At 33.9% G+C, this 6,761-nt stretch overlaps 1 pseudogene; it reads right to left on the minus strand.

Annotated features, from left to right (window-relative positions):
- Positions 1–787: 787 nt before the first annotated feature.
- Positions 788–6,761, minus strand: part of LOC107683405 (heat shock protein 105 kDa-like) — an 18,541-nt pseudogene continuing 12,567 nt past the window's right edge.

Genomic DNA, 6,761 nt, shown 5'->3' on the forward strand with positions numbered 1-6,761 from the left:
AATGGCGTTCCGTCCATATAAGCTGCGAATGCTCCGCATACCCAGGCCATTTGAGAGAATAAGTTCACGGGATAATTCATATAAACATGATTATAAGTTGATCCCTTGTCATTTGAAATGTAACTTAAAGATTAAAGAGTTAGGAATAAGAACGTACAATAATTTATTTGCCAAATGGCAGTCATTTTCTTTAACTCTACTTCAGTTGCGGTTGCTTCCGGGTGAGCGGATTCTCCGCAGCTTTCTCGTCTCCGGTCTGTTGCTATTACTCGTAAGAATTAAGAATAAGTGAGCATTATTTTCCATTTTCATTTTAGTTAACGTTTTAATGTAATTTTGTTGGTTTTTTGTCATTTTTATTATTGTTTTTTTTAAATGTCTATATAGTTTATATTCATTTTTGGTGTATTTTATTACATCAAGTTTAACCAGTGTTATTTTAGTGATATTTCTATACTATTGTAGTTTTAATTAATATTTTGAAATAGGTTTTTAGTAATTTTGTTTTAGGTTGAAATTATTTTATTTCAGTTTTAGTTTATATATACAGTATATTTCCAGTTATTCAATTTAGTGCTTCAGCTTATTTCAGTTAGTTGCTAATGGAACATTTCTCATTTTTGTTTAACTTAAGTTTATCTAATATATCTGCAGTTCACGGGATAATTCATATAAACATGATTATAAGTTGATCCCTTGTCATTTGAAATGTAACTTAAAGATTAAAGAGTTAGGAATAAGAACGTACAATAATTTATTTGCCAAATGGCAGTCATTTTCTTTAACTCTACTTCAGTTGCGGTTGCTTCCGGGTGAGCGGATTCTCCGCAGCTTTCTCGTCTCCGGTCTGTTGCTATTACTCGTAAGAATTAAGAATAAGTGAGCATTATTTTCCATTTTCATTTTAGTTAACGTTTTAATGTAATTTTGTTGTTTTTTTGTCATTTTTATTATTGTTTTTTAAGTGGTATGGGTATTTATGGGTATTTTAAGTAACAATTGTTTTTAAAAGGTTTTAGTTTTAGTAAAAAATATAATAACTCTGGTAAGCATTAGATGTAATTCTAATAATCTAAATGTAAAAATACAGTAAATTAGCATGTACAATTATGATAAAAGCCAAATATCACCCAATATATTGTGCATACCTTTTATTGGCAATAAATTATGAAACTACTCTGCTAAATATAAGACACAATCATTGATTTGTATACTTTTCTAGTCAATTTAGGAACTTAAAAGAAATTAGTTCAGCACTTCTGATATTACAGTCTCCTTAGGATGAATTGCTGTGTTGTTGCATTCCTCATTTGCAAGGTGCTTTGGATAAAAACATCTGCTAAATGAATACATGTAAAAGCAGACACTATTTACAGTCAGTTGTAAGAGACTGATAGCTGAAATATGACTGCGTAACTGCATGAGATCCATTATAATGTATAAAACAATTTAAAAATAACTCCCTGCACTCTTAATGTGCCTTGCAGAGCATGATTGATCCAAATAATATGTGATATATGACAAAGAAAATGAGAGAGAAAACTTATTCTTACTCCATTCTTATACTCCTCCATAATAGTCATGTAGCTTTGTATTTTGGCTGACAGCTCCTCAAACATTTTAGGTCTCCGTATGGACTCCTCGTATCTGTTTTGCACAGGCTTACCCAGTTTCTGTTGAATAAAACAAAATGCTTTAATATATCACTGTTTGTCAGCATGAATGCATTCGTGCAGTACACAGCAACCAATTAGTGCTCTTCCTAAAGTGCAACAGAGGGCTTTTGAAAGCTACACAAACGACTCTCTTAGCCTTTAAGGGAAGCACATGCCATCCCAAATGCCGCAAGCTGTCAAGACTGCGCGAGTCAATTAAAACACAAAACTGCGGCCGCACATCAAACAGAGCGTAATGTTAAACCTATCGCTGTGTACGAGTCCGGTTATCTCTGAGAGAACACAAAATCAATTTGTCGTGGCACACAAAGGCTAACCTATGATCAAATGTGTTTGAGGACAAATGACTCACATGTATTTCTTCCAGCTTGTTAATGTACGTCTGCTTATCTTGGTCCGTTCCCTCTTCGTACAGCCAGTTCTCTGTGCCATTTAAAAGCTCAGAGAATGCCTGATGGTCCTGGAGAGAAGAAAAAACAAGCGTTTGTCTTATGCTGCATTCAGATTTGTGGTCCATTCATCTGCAGAGCTCATATGAACTACTAACTGATTTAAAGGAGACATATTATGCCCCTTTTTACAATATGTAATATAAGTCTCTGGTGTACCCAGAATGTGCCTGTGAAGTTTCAGCTCAGAATACTCCACAGATCATTTATTATATCATTTTGAAAATGCCTATTTTGAGTGGACGCTGTTTTTCGGGCCTGTCTCTTTAAATGCAAATAAGCTGCTGCTCCTCGCCCCCTTTTCCAGAATAGACCTGTGCCATTACAGCTCGGACCTGCTAAAAACATCTGTTATGGTTCTGATTATCATGTTTATCGCTCTGAAATCATGCGTTTTAAACCATATTAGTTTAAACTTCTGATATACGGTTTTCTGAGTGCACAAATCCAAAGCACACGGACAGAAAGCGGCTGTCACAGCATGTGAGTACTAAACTAAGTTCTCATTCACATACAAGTTTACACATGTCTGTGAAGGTAAACAGCTGGGAAATAAATCGCATGTTTATTTTAGATCTGTGTGGCAGCAGCAATATACATTAAATAAATCAATAAATCCACTGCTCTCATCTCTTCTGAGGCTGGGACTCTAAGTAGTGTTCTGTGCTCGTCTGTGCAGCCAAAGGCAGAACAGTTAGCATGTTTTGCTCAAACTTTCGCCATGGCATTACACCGTTGTCGCTTGCGAAATCAAAATGACAGTGCCATGGGTGGAAACGTGCAGATTAAGGGGAGGTAATATTATAATGAGATCCCTTTGCCACGTCACCAAGGGAGTGAAATCAGACGCTCTCGTTTTTTCAGACCCTTGCAGAAAAAGGTTTAGCAAAACAAAGTTACTGGGTTAATCTTTTTCACGTTTCCTTGGTTGGTAGATGCACCGGGGACCTGATTATAGCACTTAAAACCTGGAAAAGTCAGATTTTCATGATATGTCACCTTTAAATGAATGAGAGTTCATTTCATTTATGCATGAACTGAAAATGGCGTTCAGAGATTCAGCAATCAGGAACAGGCTTCTGAAACATGAAAACATTAACGAACGCTATGAATAAATCACTGTATGTTGAAAACAGTCCCTGTGAGCTAAATAGATTACTTGTCACTCTACAGGTAATGCTGTGTTATCTGGGAAAAGCTGCACGGAAGATACATTACTTGAGCATTTATAAACGTCTGATAGGGGCCCTCCAGCTTGTGTTTGTAGTAATAAACATTCTCCTCGACTGCATTTTTAGCGTTATGTTCTTTCTCCTGTCAGTCTTGCTGTATCATTTTGCTCTGTCAGGAAAGAAGAAGAGGAATTTAAGTGAGTGCCAGATGGTGAGAATGACTGATGGTTTTTTTAATAACTTTGATATTCAAAAATCTACCAGAATGTCTTTATTCATGTTTATGGCTTCATGTATTGTCAAGATACCAAAATCACACTACTATGGCTAACAAAATATCTATCACAGCTTTTGAAACATTATTTGACAATCATTTACTGAAACAATATCAAACTAAAAGACAGCTATTTTTCTTTTGCTTTAATCAGTAAAACAACTTTTACATGTACAGTGGGGTCTAAAAGTCTGAGACCACTGGTAAAAGTGCTTTTGTTTAGATTTAATATAGCTTATTTAATTATAAATTTCCTTATTGGCATAACGATTTGACATTAGTTCAATTCATAAGAAATTTTTAGTTTTAGATTTTTAGTTTAGGTTCACATGATCTATACTACCTTTCAAAAAAAAATTAAATAAGAAATTTTAATGTTTATTACATAAAACAAAACTGGCATGAAAGACATTTATATAGTTGCAATAGATTTGTATTTCAAATAAACACTGTTCTTCAAACTTTGTTTATCAAAGAATCATGAAATGTTACAATTGTTAATACAAAAATTTTTCTTTAGCATCAAATCAGAATATTCAAATGATTAATGAAGGATCATGTGACACTAAAGACTGGAGTAATGACTTATATTAATATAAAGAACAATTATTTTAAAAATAAAAATGACTTTTTTGAATGAAACTTTTGAATGGTAGTGCATGACAATGTTTTTAATTCGATTAGCGAGAAATTTAATATTTCTTACTCACTTTTTGTCCTAAATTATTTTTAGGAACTTTATTTAAGGTGTAATTTAGATTTTAAGTGACAGATTTTCAGACTTTTTTGACTCTGATGCATACATATGATGTTAAACAAAGGTTTAGTCAACAGTACCTCCTGCTCCATGTAATTGCTGAGGCGATCCTTTGGTAACTGCTGGGTAAACGTCTCCTCAATGGGCAGAACAATATGCTTGACCTTCATCTTGGCTTTTTTAGCATCGGGGGTGATTGTTTACTTCTCCATTCATCTGTGAAGAACAGACAACGTCTGTTAGGATAATGGTATAGCTGTCAGACAAACTGACAGAAATACAGTACATATTAAGATATTTCACAAGATGTGACACGAATAACAATTTTTTTAACATAAACTAGATACACATCAACATGCCTATTTGATATGCACATATAAAGCTAAATGTATTGAGAAAGCAGTAAGTGAGAGATGTACTGTAGCTCACTTACACTCAGTGCATCTGTTTGATTCTTCTCTTTTTCCATGGGGGGACACTGTGCTTTTGGCAGGTTTTCTTTGTCTACCGAGAGCTGAATATTTGCCTCCTGTATCTTGTCCTAGAAATGACAGTCCCAGGGAGCTGATAGTTAAATTTCTACACAATTATATTAGTGCATCACAACAAGGAGCCAATCGCCCACTGTCACCCTCATAGAAACCCCGGTAGTCAATGTTATTTACCATATAAAGCATAACTATGAAAACCGCATATATTAGCCAAGCTATAGTATTGTAAACTAATATTTTTTTATCCCCACCCCCATCACTTTTATTACTAAAAGCTTGAATATAGCTGTTCAGTAATGATGTCAATTTGTAGAGCATCCCTGGAAAGCTAATTCACTTGCGTTCCCTTTGGAATTTCTAATGGGTTTTTAGAATAACAGTTTTCGATTTTTAGGTAAACTAAAGTACGTGGCTGCATTACTTGAAGAGATTTTCCTGCTTCACAACATATTTTGCAAACTCTCGCCTCAAATGTGTTTGAAGCTGTCGTGTGTTAACATCCTTGTATAGCAGTCCTTATTTTTTTAAATTATGTCTGAGGTATGAATGTGTGTAAAACTAAGCTCTGTTAACCATTTATCGTAATGTACTTGTATAGAAAAGGAAAAAAAGGAATATTATACAACTCACCCTTGTTAAAACTGAATAACATCTGACTATAACTATAACAAAAACATGGTTTGCAAAATATATTAAGTCTTTCCTAAAATGTATTTGAAGATGTTGTGTGTTAATTATAGTCCTTATGTAGCAGTGTTTTTTTTATTATTATTATGTTTGAGGTATGAATATGTGTAAAATTAAATGTAAAACAAAAAAAATCAACAAAAACAAAACCAGGGTTTTCAATATGCAATATTACAGAGTCTTACCTAAATTTCATTTGAAACCGTTATGTGTTAGTTATAGTCTCTATGTAGCAGTACTTAAAAAAAAAGAAAAAAGTTTGTGGTATTAATGTGTATAAAACTAAGCTCTATTGACCGCTTGTCTTGACATCTACATATACAAACTTTTTACATAAAAAAAATTATAATTTGAATATTTTATATAACATTCCCTTGTTAATGACTAAATAAAATCTGAAAAAGAAAAATATCAACAGAATTTTACTTCAATTTGGAGCTGTTGTGTCCTAGTTATAGTTCTTATATAGCAGTCCTTAGTATTTAAATAATTTGTTTGAGGTACAATGAATGTAAAATAAGATCTATTTAATTTTTTTTTTACGTTTACTTGTATAACAATTTTACTTTAAAAAGTCAATAGAATATATTATATAGCATCCCCTTTTTAATGGCTGAATAACATCTGAGAAAGAAAATATGTCACAAAAAGATGACAATAATTATATGACACGTTCATTAGCTTTTGCTGTTAGTACACTCACGATTATGAAACAAGCACAATGTGGTACCCACCTCTATGTTAATATCATCAGAGCCGTCATGACTGTAAATCTCATTTATTTCTGTGGATTCAGATTCGTTTGAGCTGACCCTCAGGACCATAGTAGCTGAGCTCACGCTGGCTATACCACTGGCGTTTACTTGAACTTTTACTTTCACCTTTGCTTTTTCTCCATTCTCCTGAGGTTGAATGTTCTGCACTTTATATTCAGCTGTGAAAGCATTTTACACAGAATTAATTCACATTCAAAATATGATATCAGTATCATCTGTATACCGCAATATAAATGCTACTATGGCCTGAAGAAAAAAACCTTGATTCTCACCGATCTTCGCCTCAGGAAAGGGCAGTGATGTCAGATCCGAATAAAATGCTTCCAGAACAAAAGGCTTGCTTCTGTAAAACGTGATCATTTTGGCTGATGGACAGGGATGATTCCTGCCAAATATCAGAATATAACAGCTGGAAGGTGCAAGTAAGAGTTGCATTCAGGGCCGTCCTTAGGGGGGTGCAACTGGCGCTTGAGGGGGCC

This window comes from Sinocyclocheilus anshuiensis, unplaced genomic scaffold, assembly GCF_001515605.1.
Source record: "Sinocyclocheilus anshuiensis isolate Anshui unplaced genomic scaffold, SAMN03320099.WGS_v1.1 scaffold1170, whole genome shotgun sequence".
Taxonomy (NCBI): Eukaryota; Metazoa; Chordata; class Actinopteri; order Cypriniformes; family Cyprinidae; genus Sinocyclocheilus; species Sinocyclocheilus anshuiensis.